Here is a 22,567-nt window from a genome sequence, read left to right as displayed (position 1 = left end):
GATAGGATTTCATAAATCAGCAATCATGAAAGAACTAAGATTTTATTCAGACTTTACTAATTTTTAATTTAAAACTTGTGACTTCTATTCCTTTTTATTTGATTGAACTTTTTATTTTCTAAGCAATGCTAGAGCACACCAATGAAATCTTCATTATATATTTGAGTTACCTTACTAAGAGCTCTATAAATTGGTAAGATTTTTTTAAGGATGTTGTTAGAGATCAAAAACATGGGTATATATCAGTTGATTTTTTTTTTCTCTTTTTTTTTTTTTTTTAATTCAAAATACTAAAAATTGATTAAAGTGTCTTAAGTTTCTACAGTCCTGTGAGCAAAGTTGTAGTAACTGGTTTTGTACTTTGAAGATCAAAATACAGGTCAGGTGCAGTCCTAGGTAAGCATTGTTTGTAGTGAAGAAGCTCAGTCTAGACTTAGTTCTAACCTGCAGCACTGCCTTTTCACAGCTGGCATAGCAATGAGCTGCTACAAAGCAGTGTTTCCTCAGTAATATGTTCAGCTTTCTTTAATAAGGTTATTCTTGAATTATTTTTGTGGTGGATGTGTGAAAGGGGAGGGTGTGTAACTTCTCTAGTTCTAGGAAACAATTTTTTGTGAGTTAAGAGGCTTGGAGAAAACACAGAAGACGAGTGAAATGATTATACATAGAGAGAATTTTTCCTTAAACATTGGGTTCAAGATGTAGGCCACATCTGTAATCATGTTTTTAGAAATGAGTCCGTATTAAATAGATTCTCTGCCAACAGCATCTGGTTGCATTTTATGTACATGTTTTCCTTCATAAGGAAAGCAAACCATATGACATAACCCCAGTCAGGTAAAAATGATTGTTTATAATACTTTTTTTCTATTTATATAGCATCACAAGATGAAATATGTCTTCATCTGAATAAACTTATAGCAGATTACAAAGGTGAGCAAATGACATCTGCATTTCCAGATGGCTGGTCTGGGGTACTGTGTAGTGTGGTTGATAAACCCTGATTATAGGGATATCAAATTAGTAGCAGAATTGCTAATCAGATGGGGGCTAATAATTCCAGATGCCTTCATGGGTAGGATCGTACATCCTGTAGTGGCCCTGCGATGCTGATAGCACTCCTGAAGCATTGCATGGGGTCAGAAAGAGCAATATTGTGCAGTGACAAACCTTCACAGACATGGTACATTTTAGGACTAATAGCAAACCCCTGGTACTGCTCACTGCTATGAGTAAAATTTGGGAGAAATTATTTGCTTTTAATAAAACAGACTACACAGCAGTGGATCCCATTAATTATTCACACTAATTTCAGCAGCTTGATCTTAGTTAGGCTCTTAAAGTGGTGTCTTCACTTATGAGTTGTCTGTGGGGCCTGTGAAGAGTTCTAGCCTGGATTTCACCATTTAAGTTCAACTAGGGAAAGACCTGAAAGATAAGAATTGGAAATACCTTGCAGACATCAGAGGCATGATATCCTGTAATAAAAAGGGTATTGGGCTGTGATGCCTTCGAAGCAGAGGGAGCTAGGCAGTGGGGCTTTGGCTGTTGTAATCCTAAAAACAGATCTCTTCAGCCCATGCCTACCCAGGTATTTAAGGGTTTCCCAAATGAAAGTTGGGACACCTGCAGCTGTTGAAAAAGCTGTAGATGAAGTAGTGTTTAACTGAGCATGTATGGTACTGTACTTCTGATTTTGAGATATTTGGAAGGAGCAGTTTCCATGTAGGCCAGCAGGCAGTTATTTCAGAAATAGCTTCTTGTGTTAAAAGCTTGATGGGAGCTGCAAGACCTTGTGTGTCAGTGAGGGACGTACTGGGGAGGGAGGCAAATGTCATCTACTGTAGGGTTTATTTCTTCCCTTAACAGGCTCTGATTGAATGTGCACAAGGAAAGGACGTTTTGACGATTTGTACCTAGGTAACATATCCTTGTGTGGGTAACGGTGTCATCTGAGATCCAGGGTGTCTTTCATTTTAGATATTTTAATTGATTATTCATACATTAAAGTTGCTTAGAATATGCAGTATTCGACACATCATACTTTCTTTGACTCTGTTAATTTCAAGTGATTAGCTTATCTGTTAACAGCATAACATTGTTTTGGTTTGGTTTGGTTTTTTTTTTTTTTTGTCATGATCATGAGAATGACAGTGGTTTTTAATAGATTTTTTTTTTTTTTTTTGTTGCAATACCAGAACAAAATAGGAATTTAAATACTGTGGTTATTAGACCTTTTAAAATTAGGCATCTTAATTAACATAGCTAACCATGACTTAATTACTTAATGCAATTAACTGAATACCTATTACCTTTTTAGTTGCTAGGCTAAAAGGTTTTTAGCCGAGTACAAGCTTTTGCTGTGCATGATGACCCTTTAAAGGCTTTCGGGACTCTATCCAGCTGGCAGCTTGGCATTGCTGAACAGATGTGGCTGGTCTCTGGAGAGCTGATCTGTACTGCTAGCTTTATTAATTCCTGACATTCGTATTGATCTGTGGGTCAAAAAAAAAAAGTAAAGAGTCTCATGGGGAAGTGGCATAATATGTAAGTTCCTGTTGGTCTCTTTCTGATATGTTCAGGATATATTTTGGTAGGTCTAATACTAGTTTTAGCGGCTCATATTTGTTGTTTGTACATGTGCATGTTTTACTGTTTCTTGGCTTCATGTTCTGCTCTTGGTGATTCATACAGCATCAAAATGCACAGAAATCATGTTCTCAGCACTTTGGAAGACCTCTCCAGATAATTCTGAACACTGCTTTTTCACGGGAAGCAAGTGGGTGTGCTGGAGGAACATTCAAGTTTCCTTAAAGTGCTCATGATTACTGAGGAACGGTTTGCAACTCTCTTCTGAGAAGAGAGTTCTCCACTTCTTTCAAATATTATTTAATAATTAAAATATTGAGGTTAGGAGGAAGTACATTTATTTCCCTGTAATAAGGACAGATGGTGTTGAAAAAGCAATTTAAAATTTGTGCTGATGGTCTGGGGTTTGAGTTCTCCTGGAATCTAATTTAGATCTGCAAAAGGCAAGCCATAATAAATAGGGATTAGAACGACAATAAACTCAAATCACGAGTGACAGATTTTTCTCTTAGTGGGCCACCCATTAATGTACTATTAGCCACCCATTAATGTGTTACTATCAAAACACTAAATTGAAGATTTTTGGTTTTTAATGCATATCAAATTTAAGAGGAAACTTAAAATGGCTTAGGGCTTTGAATAAGAACAGTATGACCAGAAGTTGGCATATTGGAGATGCTGACCACAGGCAGTTGCAGACCATGTTCTGAAGGTTATCAGTGGAAGATGCCAGTGGACTCTGAATTTTCCTATTCAGCCACACTCTGATGCAAATAAACTTGCTAATTACTGCAACAAAGGCACTGCACTAATGCACATTAATGACCTCATCCTAAGAAATGTACAGAGCTAGCCAATTTCTGATACAACTTGAGGAAAACATTTATTTAAATACTTACTGAAAACAGATGTTTGGGAGGTTTTTGTGGGTATGTTAGTCTTTAAAAAATAAATAATTTTAAAATCCTGAACTGTAATTATAATAGCAGATTGTTTCTACCTTTCCAATCCTTGGTCTCCAAGGCTGTGCTTTGATAATTTCTTCAAGGGAAGCACTTGCTGGTCAGAAAGTGGATTCAGATTGAGACCACCCAATAGTCACTGAATAGCAGTCATGGCAATATGTATGGTTTCATTTAGTATAAACATTTTGAACTTAATGACTTCCTGTTTCTAAGGATGAGAATAATCTTTCTTAAAAAAGGAGGAGGGGGAATATTAAAACAGGAAACTTGAGTACATGACTGTATTTCACTAGTAAGCCTATAGGTTGATGCAGACTCAGGAGAAAGGTCATGAGATGTTATGATATTACAACTTGCAATTCCTAAGGTGTTTGTCAAGCAGTTACGGTTGTTTTCATATAAAGACCCAAACTTGTGCATTTTGCCAAACAGAAATGGAACAAGCAACAGCAGCTTCTTGAATGGAATAGCAAATGAGGAAGGAGCAGATGGCTGGAAAGACAGTGAAGGGAGAATATGGATCATGTGTCAAGTAGTGTCTTGACTTAATAAAATGTCACACTGGACAGGATTTCTGTTTAACTATGTAACAAGTCTCTATTTACATTTGCAAACCCAGTCTGAGTAGGCAAATATTACTATGAAAGAGTAAAAAGAATGGCTTAGATAAAACCACAAGATTAGACTTGAATCATTTAAACATTCAACAGATGGAGTCCAGTTGAAGATGTCAATTAATTATATCCTAGTTTTGCTCTCTTTTCTTACTGAATTTGATGTACAAGTTTTCAATGTGTCAGTGTTGTAGAAGCAGCAGAAGAAGCAGAAAAGTGACTATTTTGTTTCTTAAGTTTAGCAGTGGAAGCAAGTGAGTTGCAAAGATCATTAAGGGCTGGTGTAAACTGACTGAGGTGAGCATACTAAGGAAATCTTACACTTCTGTAGTACTGTTCCGATTAAGACCTGGACTTGCATTAATACTGCTGGCCTTCAGGATATCTCTCCTGTGCAGTCTTGCATCACCACTTTATGTAGCCCTCTGATCAGCACATGTTTTCTTCCCTTTTCTTAAGTAATTTTTGTTGAAGGGATCAAAATGTGTACAATAAATACCCATAGCCAAAGTTGAGGACCTTGTTAGGAAGGCGGCTGCTAAGAGGTGAGGAGGATGATGGCATGGTTTGATTTAACTTTTCAAGAGCTGGAAGGGAGGAATTAAAACCAAATGAGATCTTGATGGAGTAACATATAAAACTAAATAGCATCCTTTTTGCATAGCAATAATTTACATTTGTACTGTTCTAACTGTATACTTGAGTATCATTTCAACTTATGGTTTTGAAGTAGGAAAAACAATCCCCTCCCAAAGGACTCTGGTAGAAGTGTGCTGGAGGAGCCTGTGGAAGTGAGTCAGTTTGAATAAGTTGCAAATAATGTTCTGTTTCAACTGAGAAAAAATAAAAAACCCCTTGATTTCTGAAGGGGGAAGAAAGGTTAACTGGTAATGTTCTTATACCCTGATAAAATCCACTTTCAAAAAAGCTTGACCTGTGTATTGTGAAATGAAGTCTCTTCCAGAGTCAAAAACATAAGTATTTGCTTTTGCTTTTGGTGGCAAAATAACTTAAACTAGTTGAGCAATTTTCTGAAGCTTTGCACGGTCCAAGCATTCATCAGAGTAGGGATTTGTCTTCTGAATGTAAGTAAATTTGGGTATTGCTCTTGTTTACATCTTCTGTAAACTTACTGTAACGCTTACATATAGTTGTAATGGTCCTGGTTTTTTTGTTTTTTTTTTTTTTTTTTTCCCCCTTTGGAAAACTGGAATCCCTATGGTGAGTGACAAACAAGGATTGCATTAGTAAACTTTGTTATAGTAGCTATTGCAGCAATATTTGACAGGATCTCTGTTTTGCCACAACATGGTGATCCAACCAGGCAAACAGTGCAGCACCAGTATTTTCACCGGACTGACCCCTAAATCTATTCCAGTTATCTATCATTTAAGAAGTTGTGGATTTATGTTCCTGTATTGTTATTTTTATAGAATTTCTTCATACCTTAAAACTAGTATAATCCTAACATGAAAATTAACATCTTGTGTTTTACTTGTAAGTGGCAAAAGATTTTAGAAAGCAAAGCCTGGGGGGGAAGCAAAGACTGCTGTGCCATACAGGAGATAGACATTCTTGTTGCATTTATACCTGAAATAGCTAATGTCATTATGTAGCCACCGAAATTCTTTATTTGTTCTTTTCCAACTAATAGCCTAAATTTCTTTAGTTGTGGAAATGTCTCATTAAAAGCCTAATCTCCCCTTAATAACATTGTCTTGAAATGTGTTTAAAAAAATGCAAAAATTGGCTTTATAGCATGGGCAGTGGTGTAAGGAATTTCTCTAGTGCCAGGCACAAAGAGGATGGCAGTGGTTCCTGCTGCCTCCCTGGCATGTCTAACCTGGGCATTCTCATGTACTTCTACCTGTTCAGTTTTAGCCCTTCTTTTCATATGTCTCTTGATTTCTGCATGGCTTGCATGTTGTGTAGGAAAGGCATAGTTTGAAATTAAGAAAATCCTACCTGCTAAACCTGCCTGGAACACCTGTTAGGGACTCATTTCCGTGGCCTGCGTTAGGAGGTTAGTTACTTGCTGTGGGTACAGCTTTCTTCCTCTCCAAAGTGGTAAGTTCCCCTCAGCACAAGAATTTTTGAGTACAGCCTTCCTTTATGAACATTCTGAACACAAAACCAATCACGCTTTGCTTGAACAACAGTAATGTGATAAAGAAAGTATTGTTGCTTCTAGTGTTTTTAGCAAGGCAATGAGCAGCAGTGTTCTGTTTGGGGAAATATAATTGTTCATCTCTATTGGAATATCTTGTAGAGTATGTTTAGTAAGGAAAGGCTTTGAAACTCAACAGGAAAAAAATGCTAAAAATATATATCCCGTTGAATACAGAATGGTCTCTTAAAGAAGCGTGTTCTTGCCAAAGACAAGATCAAAGTTATTTGACATTTCCACATTGTGCTTGCAGCTAACACCATCATTCTGATTTGTGTTCAGAGTGATGCATGTGACAGGCCATTATCTGGATTATTCAATATGTATAATTAGGCATTTACTTTCTTTTCCTTTCAGAGTATCTGTAAAGGCGCTTAAGAACTTGAAGAAATAATGATCTGTGCACTTTCATACAGCATTTGCATAATTAATTTGGGTGGTTGGTCAGAAAGATTTATTCTGAAGCTGTTGTGCTGAAAATAGGTTCCACTGATTTATAGATAGAGATGGGTATTGATGTGTTGTCTGCTGTGGAATAACATAGTGAAGTAATATCCTAGCCTCTGGTGTGATGTATTTGGGATTTCAGGCCTGGGCTGCTATCTCTGGGCTGTTAGCCTTCAGGCAAACACTTTTGGAAGTGGGTTCCTAACAGGGATGTTTTGAGTTGCATTGGCATTTTCCTTTTGAAAAGTGGACAGCTGTGCAAAAAAATCATCCCTGCCCAAACCAGCGCAGCATGTATGCAAACTGAGGAGCATTCTCTGGAGTTGAAATTAGCCTTGCTTGGACACCTGTATTGAAACTGCTTTAGAAATATTTTATTTTCAATTCACAGTCCAGTTTTTATTGAATGTAAAGGAGACCTGGAATTATTTCCAAATGTGAATTTAAGACGTTTTCCTTTAAAATCCTGTGTATACCCAGAGAGAAACTGTCTTGCTGTGTTGTGAGAATGATGAATAACAAGACTTGTTTTGCCTCTTGCAGATTCATATACATGTGCAACCTCTGCTGCTAAGCATTGGGTTATGTGGCTGTTTGGTAGAAGGAATGTTTCATTTCAAATTTTCGGAAGTTCACCACATACTTCTGAAGTTTTAAATTCTCCAAAGAATTCTGATTACTTTGGCCTGAAGGAACGAATCTTGTGGAGTTCTCTGGCGTAACTGCCTTTTGGGTCTGTCTGTCCTGAGTGCAATCCCCGCATGTGAAGTGCAGCACTGGATGGAGAGAGCATCCAGAGCAGCCCCATGGCATCAGCTCCACTGGTGGCGAGACTCAGGGGGACCCTCTCCAAAGTCCAGTACTCATTGTGGCGGGGAAACCCACTTTGGGGGTCACGGTGTGGAAAATCCTGAAAATCAGCGCTTTTTACCTGGCCCCTTTGAGTTCTTGGAAAGAAAGAAATGTTTGCTGCCTCACTGGTTAAAAAATTGTTTTCCATCTGAAAGAGCAACTGTGAGATGTGGGCAGTCACATTTTAGAAAAGTCATAGGGGAACTGTGGCATGCATGAATGAGCAAACTATATTAAGTGACAACTATATGATAGGTTATTTTTAGTGTGTCTTCCTGCACTGTTGTTGAGAGGAGGAGGTTGGTACTGGTGGTGAGCAGATGTGCATCCTGCTTACACCTCTGTGCTTTCCATCCTCGAATAAATGGGTGTACCTCACCAGTGAGGCTTCTCACCAGCTAGCTCAGGATACTCAAGATTCAATTCCTTAATCAGTTAGGAAGGATTTTGCTTCATACACCTTCTGCAGATGATGCTGTTTGTTACAGAAGCAGAACAAACCCAGAAATTTGTTCCTCAGATTCTGCCCTGTTTCCTTAGAAACTAATCTCATACCGTAACCGTGGGCTGAGAATCAAGTTGCTTCACATTCTCTCTGTTAGAGACATTTAGAATCAAATTGATGTACATGAAGTGAAAATATATTGGTCCTCATTTCTTTGTAGATTCTTTTCTGCAGCGAATCTTCTCTTACTGATCATTTTCCAACTTGGGTGCTCTAGAGAACAGAGTCCATTAGGCTGTGATTGCTGTTCCTATAAGATGTGAGGAGTCATCATTACTAGAACTTATTTTTAGTAGCTTGCATGAAATGTTCAGCTTGTGTCTCAAGAAAAGGAAGCTCACTTGCCTAATTGATTATTGTCTATGTCTTCATGTCTAAAAGAAAAAAATATTACAAATTCTAGGGAAAATTTTAACAGCTTGAAATCACATGAAGAGGGGAAAAAACTCCTCCTTAGTAGAGGTATTGCTCAACTGGTAACAGATCTCCTGGGGTTTTGTTTCTGATAAATAATTTGGCAGTGCTTCCCTGAAGCAGAGATGTGTTGCATCTTCACTATGTTTCAGCTAATTTTAATGACAAAATGTGTTTATCCATGTTGATGGTCCTTTGTGGGTTTTGGAGATGAGGAGGCAAAAAACTGGAAAGAGATAATGTTGAATGAGTCTAGAAACTGGCAACTGTGAATGCAATGAAGCACAATGTCTGAGTTTGTTAGTGTTGCATTAAGTCCTCATTTCACAGATGTGGAAGAGGTAAATGTTGGCAATGGAAGTATGTCTGCCCTGGTTTTGTCCCCTTAATTATTCTGGTCCAAGCAGTTGTGTGGCCACAGAACTTTATGCAAAATAGAGTAGTTATTTTTTTCACTTTGACACATTCAATTACATTTTTAATGGATAGTTATCTCTATACTGTGTATTTCCTGCTCTAATGAATTTACTGTAGTTGTGGTATGCAGCCGCCTGCACATCTGTGATTGAATTTCTACTCCTTGGTATTCCAGAAGAGTCTTTGAAGAAACATTAAGATACTTTATGTGATCATTAAAAATTATGATGGCTCTGAAGGGTCACTTCTTTGAATTAAATTCAGAAGTTCAACCTGAAAATAAACAACAGCAGGTAGTTAAGCAATCTTCCCTCTAGAGAGGTATTTTTCTTCTAGTATTTGTTTTCTAACTTATGTTACAGTATAGTTCTACACTGACATTTTCCCCTTATCTCAGGTATTAAATTACCTCATTAAACTGAATTAAATTTTGAAATTAATCAGATGTTTGAGTAAAGCATCACCAAGCATCGGGAATCTTCAATTCCTAATTAAAAAGTTAGGGGCATGTCACGTATTGCTCATTGCTTTCATCCATTTTCTCTGTAACAAAGGGGCCAATCTGGCTTTCACTGAAACTTGATGCAGGTTTCTGGTGCATGTAAAGTGCAGTAGAAGAAAGCTGCAAAATAGCTTTTAATGATGAGTTATAGTGGACTACCTCTTGGTCGAAAGAGATAGTGTGCTTTGAAAAATAGGGTTATAAAATGCACTGAAAGGGAAGTATTATACAGCAGTTCAGATAAAACCAGATAAAAGTAGCTGGGTTTTAAGAACATGTGGTTGAAAGTATAAACCAGTTTGAGGTAGTTGCGTGTCTTCCACAGTTTGCACTTTTTCTGCAAGTCTTTCTCAGTACATTTGTATCCACAGTGTTGGGAGGGGAGTTGCAGCATGGATATTTTGACAAAAGGTGAAAGAACAGAGATGCACCAGTCCTGCCCTAGCAGTGAGCTACCAGGGGGAGGGAGGGACACCATCAAAATGTGTACAACTTCAAAAATGTTTGTCACTGTTTCTTTTAGAATTTGTCTCTGATCTTAGTTTGGCAATAGTTAACTTTTGCAAAACTATCACTTTTTTACGGTCTAAATAAACAGTTTGATACAATTACTACTGTCCTAATCCATCATACATTGAACTTTCATGATGTTTGTAAGGGTGTTTGTGATGAGAAGGTGAAAACTGAGGGGAAAGATAGTAATTTCACTTCTTCTAGTGCTGCTTTTTTTTCCTTTTTAAAAATGGTAAATGAAGAAGTTGTATGACCTCAGTAGAGGTCACAAGGAAGACACTGTGAGCTCCCCAGAGGGCCCAATAACGTTTTTGAGAAAATAAGAACTTAGAAAATAACTGTTCAGACAAGATGGGAAGATAGTAAGGGGATTTTCTTTGTTCATGAATAAATTTAACTTTCTTCCCTGTAAATACAGTCCAGATGGCTGGAAAGTACAAGATGCTCCCAGGGGTTAGGGTGGAGGTTGGATGAATTAAGCTTTGTAGAAGTCAAAAGTGAACAAGTGAAATAAAGGTTTGTGTGGGTGTTTTTTTTTTTTTAAAAAAAAAAGGGAAAAAAGTGTATTTGGTTCCTATTCTTTCTTAGGTTTGCGGGGCTGGATTGAGTATTTCATGAGTGATTAAATTAACGAATATAAAGAGGCAGTGGTTTTGTTCATAGTATCAGAATAAATTAGGAAAAATACTGATAAAAATCTGTTTTTCTTCCACCAATGGAGTTGGTCAGTTTGTAAACAAATCATAATCTTAACTTCTAAATACAACTTGTTTCAATAAGGGGTTTGGTACTTTGCGGCTGAGGAAGTTTAAAGATTTGTATGTGCTGATCATTATTAGTTTTGCAGTAATAGTGGGATTGTGAATCCAGCTATGTCTTTGTCCATAAATTAATACTGGAAGAAAATAATACCATACATTTGTGAAATATCTTCTGATCATCTGTTGTCAGGCACAGAGATTCCTCATGGGAGGTTGTGCCATGCCTTGATGTGACTGGGCTGATTGCCTCAATCACTATTGGGACTATGGGGAAAATCCTCTCCAGCCCCTCAAAACTTCAGCTGCAGGGCTTCATTTTTATTTATGTTGTTCTCGTTTTTGGGCACAGTATGAGGCAGGTTTGGACGGTCTCAGAGATGCAGAATGCCAGTAACCTTGCTGGAAATGCTCAGAAGTAATGCTGCTGAAGTAGGACAGGAGTCCTACTTTTCAGCTTTGTAGCTGAAAGAGAAAATTGTGTGCTAGTGCAGGTGTAGAAGTTCTGTAGATTTGATGGCTGAGAAATAAAACCAACATATTATGAAAGGAAAAGGTGAGATTAGAAAGGAATCAGTGGCTGCTCAGGTGGTCAAAGCATCAAGTTAGTAAGCATCGCTTCTTAGCAAAAACATCCTGAATGGACATTTTTTAGGAGTGAAGTGGCAAAGACAGTTTGCAAAAAAACATGCTATGAAATGTAGTGTGAGAATGTGCTGGATATTGTTGTTACTTTATACAAAAAAGCATGGAAAGATTCCCTATGAAACTTGTCTTTTTATCCTTAGGCAGACCACTATTGCAATACTATAATTGCAAATGCCTGTTTTTTAAATGCAAGTCTAATGAGAATGGTGTATCAAATGGACAGACCTGTCAGTTGGGAAGTTGGTCTTGTTTCCTTGTGTGTGAGATGGAGCCCAAGGGAGGAGAGGTCTTGCTCCCTGAAGTGCCCATTACTTTCTTGAAGCTTTTGTGCTGTCATGGGTGTTTTGGGCAGAGTAGGAGTAGATGGTCCTCATACAGCACCAATAAGTTGCTTCCAATTGCAAATTTGAGGCGATTAAATACATAAAAATATTCACTTGTAGATGTCAGACTAAGAATAAAAAAGGGCTAGATAGATGCAGGGTCGTTTCCTAGTGGTAAACTAGTGTGTTTATGATTTATAGGCAGTTAGCCAAAGCAACGCTTATGGGAAATTCTCATACCAAGAGCACCCATGGCAGTGGAAGAGGAGGAGCAGGCCAAAGATGAAGTGTTGTAAGTGCAGGAGATGGCGCTGAAAACTGACTGCAGATGTAGGAGCAAAGCATGGAAGGAGGGAGCTGCACCGGGTGAAGCGTGGGATTTCTTACAACCATTAGCAGTCTTGGCATTTTTGAACAAGTATGTATTGCTGAGGGTGGGGTCCTGCAAACCACTAGGTAGGAGTGGTTGGATTGGATGGTTTCTGGTGAGAAACTGAGAGTAACTTTTATAGTGTGGAGTGAGTATGACATATTAGTGGGTGAAATCTTACGACAGTAATGAGATTGTAGCAAAAGCTAATGAGTTTGAGTTGACACTGAAAGACTAGTAGAAAATGAGAAAGAGATTTCTTCTCAGGGACGAGAAGAAAGTGGGAAACCTGTGCTAACAAAAGGTGAGAAGAGAGTTATGCCAGGCTTTCGCATTTCATTTTCTTTTAAAAAGTAATGCAAGATTTCTTTTTTTTTTATTTTTTTTATTTTCCTTCCAGTAGAGTTTTAAAATCTGAAGAGTTTGAATACCAGAATATATGTGGAGTGCAGCAAAAAAAAGTAGAGGGGGAAAGAAAGATTAAGATGCAAGTTCAGGGGCATTAAATAGCAGCTGGAAAATGATAGGTTACTTTTTGTTCACAATTACCCAAATCTTGGACATAGCTTGAAAATGGTTTTGCTTAAATGCATTGTGTGTGGCTTTAACATACGCTTTTTAATTTGTCATAATGAAGGCTAAAGGAGCACTGTCCACAGGCTTTTTGAAGCCATAGTTAGCCACTTGTATTTTGTCAAGCTTGAAGTACCTGTCACTGGAAGAGATGCAATATGTTGAACAAGTATGAATGAATACAGCTTAATTCCGATCTCAGTAGGGACTTCAACTCATTTTAAGAGGTAAAAAGTATGTAATGCTGAAATTATTTTCCTGAGGCCACTTAGGATCCCTGTTGCAGAGCTGTACCCAGCATCCAGATCCTTAAAGCCACTCAGATGACTTCTTAAACTGCCATTTCCCACTGCTTGGACTGTATTTACGTGAAAATTTAGTAATGTAGTACTTAAAATACCCCATCTGAAACTACTTTTACAGTCTTGCTGAGAAACCATTAGTAATTAGATAACAGCAGCTGTATTCTTTACAACACTGAATTGTTGAGCATTGAGCCTTTAGTAGTAGGATTTATCAGATGACAAAGGTAAAATGGAATAACAAGTATTATTATAAACTATGAGGTAAGTGTGAATTAACGTCTTCATTTACATCGGTATTTAGTTCAGCCAGAAGTCATAATGAAAGCTTTTTAGATATTCTTCAATAGCTTTGATTTGTAACATTTTTCTAAAATCAATATCTGCTTCCTTATCAACACCAAAGCTTCTACTGATTGTAGTGCCAATTCAACTCGAGTATGAATGTTACATAGGCTCTGCCCAGTACTTTCTTGCCATTCTGAACGTGCATCTTGGTGCAGCAACTGTAGGAAAAAATAAAAATGAACTGTGTATTTTAATGAAAACCAGCAAATCATTTCTTGCGTAACTTGATATTACTATGTTCTAATTGTGGAAATATGTGATGTGCTCTAACTACTGCCTTGCCTTACAGTCTGCAGAGTTTGGGTAGTTCTCTGTAGCATCAGCAATAACATTAAATTGAAAAGCTTTTGGTGCATGTTTTTCTCTAGGACACTAACAGGAATAAAAATAGAAAATAGTTTTTGAGTAGTCTTCTAAATCTCAGCACGGACTTTGGTATATCAGCTGATGTGGTTTTCTGGTTATCTAGTTATGATAATAACTGGAAAAACATCTTGCTGTACTATTTCTAATTAACCAAGCTGCTTCTTTATATAATTTATGTTTAGATCTTCAGCATCATCTAAAAAGGAGGGGAGGATTAATATGTTAGTAACTTTAGAAAAGTTGAATTCTCTAAGACCAAGACTGTGCTGTGATGAAAGGTCAGCGCTTTGAGAGTTCAGTGTGCATCTCTGAAAGAAAAGATCAAGAGATGCAATAGTTCAGATAAAGACTGGCTTGAAATTTTTAGCTTCCTGTTCAGTAACTCCTGGTAAATGGTTTTGTATGTGAAACTGTGATGGGAGATTTGCAAGGGTGGCTACATCATTTATCATTTTAGACAAAGTACAGTATGGACATGTTTCATTCATGATGGTGACCTTTTCCTCCACAGTGCCCTTGGGATGAGTTTGTTGTCAAAGCTTTTGGCCCTGTTTGTCCACACATGGGACAGAAGAGCTGTATCCCATTCTGTTTTTTGAAGAGCATGGAGGATTTTTCCATGTTCCCTCCTAAAACGGGAATTCCAAAATTTGAAATCCTGTAATTGTAAGAGTGGTTTCCTTGACTACTGGAGTAATAATCCCTCTGCCATAGATTGTAAACACTCTTCCACACAAGCAAAGTCTTTTAACATCTCTATCTGAAGTTAAGACATTTGTCAGTCTTCTACCATCAAAAATTCTTGACTTGTTTGGCACACTAACTCTATAAAGCTTTGTCTTTCATGGGTTTTGTTTGTTTTCATTTTTCCTTCTGAAAACAATTTGGTCTCTTTGTAGCACATTTCAGTTTTGTTCTGTTGTTATGACTTGTTCCCCTTGCTTTCCTTCAGCTGCAATGGAGAGAATTAAATACAGTTGTAGCCCTGATTAAAATCTTGGCTCAATTGAGTTGCAAATTTGCAATGACAGATATTTGTCAGGGTGCCGATGATTAGTACCTTTTAATATTGCTGGTGCCTTCCTAAATTCTGATGATACTCTGTTTTTACCATTGCTTATGTTAATTTCTTCTCTTTTTCTCTCTTCACAGCATGAAGGTCGGCACAGGGTGTAAATTGCTTTCTCCGTGATAGTGCCTTGTTAATTAGCTGTCAAGAAAATTTAATCCGTTTGTAAGGCCTGTCTTGCCTTTCCCTGGGAGTGTGTCTGATATTTGGTCTCCTCATGCAGGGTCTGAGGGCTGGTAGACTGTGAGTACCAAGAGTGCCGTTGCCCCTACTGATACACCAACATTACCAGCTTCTTTTGGGAGGATTTATAGTGTCATATGGCATTGCTTAAATAATAATCCCAAAGGGAGAAGTTTGTGAGGAAATCTATTTATTAGTCTAACATGGGGATACTACATAAGGTATGGGGGTTATACTGCTAGCAGTACTGCTTTTTCTTCCACTTGGCAAGTTAAGTAACAACCCATGTTTTTGTGCCAGTGCTGCTTGCTAGTATCACCTGCCTTGCTGTCAGGGGATGCTGCAGGACCGAGTCTTGCTACTGATACACTGAGCTGTGGTTGGGGCTAGGAGTTTGTTTCTAGTTGATAGGGATGCTAACAGTATTTTGTGGAAAATCCAACAAATAAGTAGAAGTTGCAGTAGAAAAATAGATTTTGATTAGACAAAGATGCGCAATAATTTAGCATAAGTTCTCTCTCCAACCTTCAGGAAATATATTCTTATAAGCTCTCTCAGGTGCTGAGTTTTTAGTAGATATCTTGTGGCCCTGGTATACTTCTGTATCCTATTATATCATCTATTTTGTATGCTGAACACTGAGAGTGGAAAAGATGGAAACATGGTTAGACTGTCAGTTGTTTCCAATGAAGAAATCTCTGTTTGGTGGAACTGTTTGCATTCCTGTGGTCAGTGGTATAAGGAAATACCATGTTATGAAAAATTCCCAATTGTTTCCTTAAGGGCTCTTAGAGTTGCACAATCTTTTGATGGTTTTGTTTGTTAAAAAAAGAAATTGGTTGCCAGCTCTCTTCAGTTTGGAACTCAGAATTCTCTTAAATATTTACTAGGGCTTTGCTTTTTACACTTAAGGTTTGGATTCAAATCAGAAGTGTATTTTTCTAATATATGCTGATCAGCCATTGTAATATGACTAGTTGAAGAAGATTATATTTTCATTCCAGGAGGTGTTTCTTTGGGATATCCCACCAGTTCCCTGACTATCCATCACTGTAATTACTGATAGTTTCTGGATGCAGCTCTAAAATGCTGCTTCTTTGAGCAAGGGAGAGCTAGCTCTCAAATAACTCAAGTGCCTTTTGCGCTTTAATTCTCAAGGAAATGAGTGGTATCTCTAACACACAAATCTATTTGTCCTACAGGCTAGAACCTTCATTTAACGTTTAATTTGTACTTGCATTTTCAGTATCCTGTTAGGATTTGTGTAATATGTCTGATTTTTGACGTATGCATTAATTCAGATGTATTCCAAATTTTTTTGAAGCTGTTCATATTCAATGCTCATCTTACTGCTGTCATATCTTGAGTTAAAATCCATCTCTCTTCCTAATTTATTAATCTAAGAATGTCTTTCAGTTACTATTTTCCCTGATCTGAGAGATAGCTTTGAGTTGGTTCTTTACCGTGTGACTGTTACTCCTTTTCAGATTTTCTTTTCCCCAATCTTGATACAATCTGCATGGTTTGTTACTGGATGTATAATTTTATTTTGGCCATAGAGGCATTTAATTAATGAAGAAGAGCTGAGAATATGGCCTAAACAATACTAAGTGCAGTGAAGACAAATGCTGGCCAGTGCCTACGTCAAAGAATTTCTTGCCCATACTCAAGGGGTGGGTGGAGTGGGATGAAAAGACTATGATGGATTAAGCAGAGTGAATTGGGTAATGGCACCAAATGGTATAGTAGTCTCACAATGGTCAAGGGGTTTTTGTTTGTTGTTTTTCTTTGTTTTTAATAATGAGAATTTTGAATTGGGGAGGGAGGAGGAGCTTGTGAAAGTGCATTAGGTGATACTAAGAAGGGATGTGAAGAAGAAGAAGAAAGGGATTGTAACAAAGAGCTTGTGACAAATGGCAGAAAAAAGTTCTGCTCAAAGGCATATGATTCCTGGATTGTCACAGTTCATGGCTTCAGCTCTTTCCCCTACTGCTTCCTTCCGCTGAGAGCTGTAGGGTCTGCAACTTCGCCAGTGCCCAGAGGTGGGAACGCGGCCGAGCCAAGCTGGCCATCGCTTACCTGGGGCTACGCTGGCCCCTGTGGGAGCAAGCAGTGCTGTGAGACTCCTGGGGGGCTGAAGTGTAGTGTTAAACACCATCATAAATGGGCACCTCTGTGTTTTGACAACCAGTGTTATCACACCCAGAGCTGTCAAAATTGGAGAGAATATTGGATTTTCATGTCTGAGAGTGGTTTACTGATGCCCATCTAGAAACAGTAGCTGCTAGCCTGAAAGATGGGATCTCTTCTTGTGGGTGATGGTTATGCTTAAAATAACATATCAGGAACTTGCGTAGAAATAGCATTCCCTTATCTCTAGCAATGTGAAGTGGATGAAAAATAAACCGTACTCGTGCCAAGAATAAACAGTCACGTTAAAGTGTTTAAATTCCTGATGCTGTGGGGGGGCTCCTGTTCTAACGCGACATTTTGATGCCAATACGTTTCTTCCTCTTTCCCCAGTCACTGCCATCACTTTGTGTGCTCTGCCAGAGAGCAGTTGGCAGGACAGCAAAATAAGCAAATATGCCCAAGCCCCACACAGAGCACCTGGCTAGAACCAATTCTGTCCCCTAAATCTGTACTTCTGTCAGGTCTAAAAGTAGATTAAATAGTTTTATGGCTGTTTTCCTGTATTAACACTGAGTATAAGTACATTGTTCATTCCTAAATACAAACTTGCTGAAAATAATGCCATATTTATGGCAACATTTATTTTTCAAGTGAGTAAGGAACAGACTTTCTGTAACAAAATAAATCAGGGAAAATAGACAAGTTGAACACACATGAAATAACATCTTATTTTAACTGTGATTCTCTTGAAAGTTTTGGGTTTTTGCTTCAGAGTTTCTTGTGACAATAATGTCTGGGAGTAATTTTGCATCATTCTACTCACTGCCTTTTTGTGCACGCTGTTTTTTCAATTCTTTACTGCTGAAATCCATAGAGAACAGTGAATAATACAGCCTTTAGTGATGATGAGGAATGAGAGAGCCATCCTGCTGAAATGTTGAAACTGGTGAAGTATTTGTAGTACAGTATACTGAGAAGACCTGAACAGTAGTGCTTGAGGATACTGTCTTGAGGTCATGAAAGAGTAAAAAGGAAAAGCCAGTGTTGACTGAAAGAGGCTGTTACAACCTGATGAATAAAAATGGCTTAACATGTTGGTGAGAAATATGGCCTGTGCCTGATGGTAGGCTGAGCTCAGTGTTTTCACAATGCATAAAATGTCTAATTTGCAATGTATAGATCTTAAAAAATAAAATGTAGCATATGTTTTGTATGCATACGTGAAATCAAGGAGTCTGGCCTCCGTACCCCAGGAAATAACTGCTTTTCCTTGGAGGAGTGGTTGAGGGAAAAGGGAAGATGATGGAAATAGCTTTGTCGGGTTTGATTGGAGATAACTGGTACTCAAAGACTGAGAAGACAAAAGATGATAGAAGTAAACAATTGCTATTTTACTTACTCGTTTTACTTTCATGTTAGAAGATGAAGGCATGATGAAAACCCATAGCTGCTTAGTGGTGGGAAAGGGTCAGAGCAAGGCAGTTGTTTCCGTATGAACTTTGCACACCAACAGTTGTCAACCTTCAAAGAGAGGTATTGTGTTCCTTTCCCCGGCTCCCCACCCAGCCAGAGCCTGCCCACTCCACAGCACAGCGGCTGCTCTAGAGTTCAACTTCTGGGCTAGAAGAGGAATTATGGGTTGTGGCTGTTATGCTGTATTTTAAAAATGCAGCAGGTATACTGAATTTTACTTTCTGATTTGCAACAGGGTGTCCATGAGGCAAAATGTCAACATTCCCAGCTAAGCGCTCTTAAGTGGGACTTCCCATTGAAATTTTATATCTGAAAAATGCATTATGATAACAAAATAAAAAGTAATACAGTTAAATAATCTGAAAAAGAGTTCAAGAAACTAAATGTTGTATTAATACTTTCTTAAGTGTGTGGTATATTCCAGTAATGTCGAAAAACCAGGAGTCGGTAATCTCTTTCTTCTGTTTTACAGGTCAACTACGTTACTAGAACAAGGAGAGCTGTGGAAAAAAAGAAAAATCAAGGTACCTAAAACACTTTACTGTCTGAATTATTGGCTGTGTTCTTGCTCTTCATTTAGTGTAATGATTTTTTAAGGGGGGAGGAGGGGTCAGTTCTGCTCTTCCATCATCAAATTGCCACTTTAAAGTGGTTTTATTAAACACAGACAAAAAAAAAAAACACACAATAACTTTAATCTCATTAATGTTATATAAAATACTTTTGTGGGATGAAGTTGTACCTTAGCTTTAGTGTGTGTACAAGAGTCTGAACAACACTGCATAATATTTGCTCTAAATATGTAATGGACCTTCTTAGGTGTAAGGATATTTAGGTGTCCTGCAAGTTCCAGCCACAGTGAGGTGGATATTATCTATTTGTACAACTGAGTACACTGACCAGCTGATAAGTATCATCAAAGATAAGTGAATGTGTTGCTTGCAGCTTCGACGTTCATCACAGTAATTAGCAGACTTCAGCATGATGTTTAACCATTACATATACAGTTCCTAAAGATGCAAAAGGATATGAAGACAGCAAAATGTGAGCAGTAGCCTATATTTTTACAAGTGAGGAACTGGTTTTTTTCATGCCCCTTTCAGACATTTTTGAGTATTATAACAAGTGTTACTGTGGTATACCTAGAATATATTGTGTTGTGGTCTTCATCTTTATAATAGTCAGCAAACATTCTTGCAGTGCAGTCTATTAGGGATTTTAGTGCCTAATCTCTTATCTGAAGGTTGTTTTGTTTGTTTGGGTTTTTTTCTTCCAGTGTTGTCTACAGCTCCCCAGTCCTTGATTAAAATAAGAGAGAGTGTTACAACCTATGTTTTCATGCCTGTTGTATAACTAAAAAGACTATATTAAAATAATTCTGTTGCTAACATCTGGCTAGGATTCTTATTGAGGAGGTTTTTTGAGTTGGAGAAAGTTTTTCTCCTTTATTTGCTGTGAAATACTACCCTTGAAATGGTGCACATACCTTGCAAATGCAACTCGGGGGCAGAATCAAGGAAGGATTCAAAACATGACTTTATCAAAATGTAAAGACAGTGGCTTTCATTAATAAAGGCTTACTGCATACTTCAGTGCACTTCAAATTGAATAGTGCTGAGCTGCCTTCTTCCACTAGCAAGAAATTCTTACTTGGGAGTGATGATGTAGTGAACTCTGGAGCTTTCTGTCCTGTTGAGTTAATGCTAAGTTTGCATATTTTCTAGCTGGGTAGGTTGCTCATGCAACACATGCAAAACCAGTTTGCTACAGGTAAAAGTACAGTTTATATAGAATGAATCTCTCAAATTTCTATTTTTAATACAGCTTTCAGAGACTGGTTATATCAAGTATTTATCTCTGTGATTGAGGAAAAATCTCTGTGATTGTGTTTTTGATTGGTGTCTTCAAGAGTGTGGGAATTTCAAAGAAAGTGCAGAGTAACTTACAGTGCTGGTAAGAATGAAATGTGTCTAGTTCTTGACCTGATGGTGGATAATTACGCTTACATTACAGGTGATGCAGAATTTATAAGGTTAGTTATTTGCACAGAATTGAAAATACAGAAGCAAAATCCTGTCCCAGAGCGAAATAGCAATATTGGCAGTGATGTGTTCATCGATAATGCCTTTCATTTCAGCAAACAGTAACTTCTTGGTCCTTTGACTTTTGCTTTAAGATCATTCAGGTGATCACATTCACCTTTTGAATTGAGGTCTTCTATGATGCTTGTTGTTTTCCTGAGATCTTGGGAGGCTGACTGCTGTACATGGAGCCCCAGTGTGGCTGCATTCCCTTCAGTGCTGGACTGGCTTCTCCTGCAGGCTCCTGGTAAGATGAGAAGCTGGCAAAGAGCATAAAAAGGAATTAATGTGTGGCTGGAAAAAAGATACAAGGGAGTCTCAGACTTTTTATCTGGCGTCTCCAGTGCTGAAGGAGAAGTTTCTATCTCTCTGCCCAATTTAGACAAGAGATTTTACTCCAGACGTTTTTTTGCCCCTCACTGTGCAAAACCTGTCAGATCCTTTTCCTGACACTTTCTCCCCCATCAGTCCCTCAGAAAGACTTCAAAAGAGATTTTCCCCTATTGCAAAAGGAACCAGACATGGCCTTTCTTACTCACCCTGCATTTGAAGCATTGATAAGTAACATGTGGCTGGCTCCAAACTGCAGACTTTCCCAGCCATTTAAGAAAACACTGTTGATAGTTAAGTTTTAAAAGAAACTATAGGACTGTTCTTCCTTCTTTCCAATTGCTCCTTTGTGTAATGTATCCCAAGAGTTTTGATTCTTTTCTGTCTGAAGCAGTCAGAATTCACTACTGTCTTTCTGATTAACACATATTGAAAAGAAATGTCAAATTTTAAAAACTTTTCCATATGGGAAGGGTTTCTTTATTCATAATCTGTGTCACGCTGTCTAAGCTGTAACTTTTTTTCTTTAATGCCTTTGGATCATCACTGTTTGGAACATTTATTTCAGGAGTACCCTAGCAGAAATAAAAAACATTATTTTTAAAACTTGAGCCTGGAATCGAAATCCACTGTCTTGCGTAATTGTTTAAACCTGCTACGCAGTTTGGCAAAGGTACAAACTGAGAGGTCTTTTCCATAAAACCTAGCTGGGGCTTCATCTTCAAAGACAGGGTATGCCTGAGGGCAGCCTATGGTCCTTTTAATAAGAGTAGAGCTCACTTGAAAGGCAAGACTGCAGATGAAGAAGATTGTAACCTGGGGGGTTTATGAGTTTTTTCAATAAGTCCAATCTGGTGCATCACATAATAATGATGGAAGAGCATGGTAAAACAACAGCCTTTTTATTTCCTGCTCTAAGGAACAATCTAAAAGCAAATGATACAAAAATATACTAAGATAGAAGATTTATCTAAATCTGTGTTCAAATTTATCACCTGAATTGATTTTTCTTAAAAAATAATAATAAAAACCCCAAGCTCTCCATGAAATAGAGAGGCTGGCTTCATTACCCCCAACTATTTAAGCTGGTTAAATAAAATTCAGTGTTGGATCTTGGCTGTTGGAGAAGCTGCACTCCCTTCAGCTTCTCTTGTCCCAAGGGCTGAGACCTTGAACTGTTAAAACATTCAGGAGGCTTGTTGGGGCCATTTTGTGAAACTATGACACAAAAAATTCTACTTTAAGATTCATCAAGGTTGTAAAGTTGTTATTTTTTTAACGCCTTTCTCTGATATGAAGCACACTTCTCTGCCCCAGTTGGCAATACTGATTTTGCTGGAAATTAGACTTATAAAATCCCCTTACATATAGTTCTGAGGAAGAGATCAAGGTAGAGCGGAGTATGACAGTTAGTAAAGTATTTTTACATATTACCAATGTATAGTTGACCAAAATTTTTGTCTCTACCCTACTTAAAGTGTCATTCCTTAGCATCCCATTCCCCCCTGTGTGCATGCATGCATGGTACAGGGACATATGTTTTGCAGGATGACTGTAGCAGCACTGGTGAAGGTCATATTTCTAACCAGACTACTGTAGTTTTTGTGCTTTTGAGACTCTGGGCT

General features: G+C 37.9%; 1 protein-coding gene across 4 annotated transcripts in view; it reads left to right on the top strand.

The window, feature by feature from the left end:
• Nucleotides 1–22,567, top strand: part of ADD3 (adducin 3) — a 101,191-nt gene that overhangs the window by 16,379 nt on the left and 62,245 nt on the right. For 3 of the 4 annotated variants that reach the window (XM_042793964.1, XM_042796066.1, XM_042793432.1), the window contains exon 2: nucleotides 19,004–19,055. The gene's annotated coding sequence lies outside the window, so the exon portion shown is untranslated. Of the gene's footprint in view, nucleotides 1–910; nucleotides 934–19,003; nucleotides 19,056–22,567 lie in introns of those variants that run through there. The other variant, XM_009971340.3, reaches the window with a different exon arrangement.

The sequence above is a fragment of the Tyto alba genome, unplaced genomic scaffold, assembly GCF_018691265.1.
Source record: "Tyto alba isolate M040663 unplaced genomic scaffold, T.alba_DEE_v4.0 Super-Scaffold_1, whole genome shotgun sequence".
Classification (NCBI taxonomy): domain Eukaryota; kingdom Metazoa; phylum Chordata; class Aves; order Strigiformes; family Tytonidae; genus Tyto; species Tyto alba.
The sequence above is the reverse complement of the archived record's forward strand: the minus strand, read 5'-3'. Positions and strand labels throughout refer to the sequence as shown.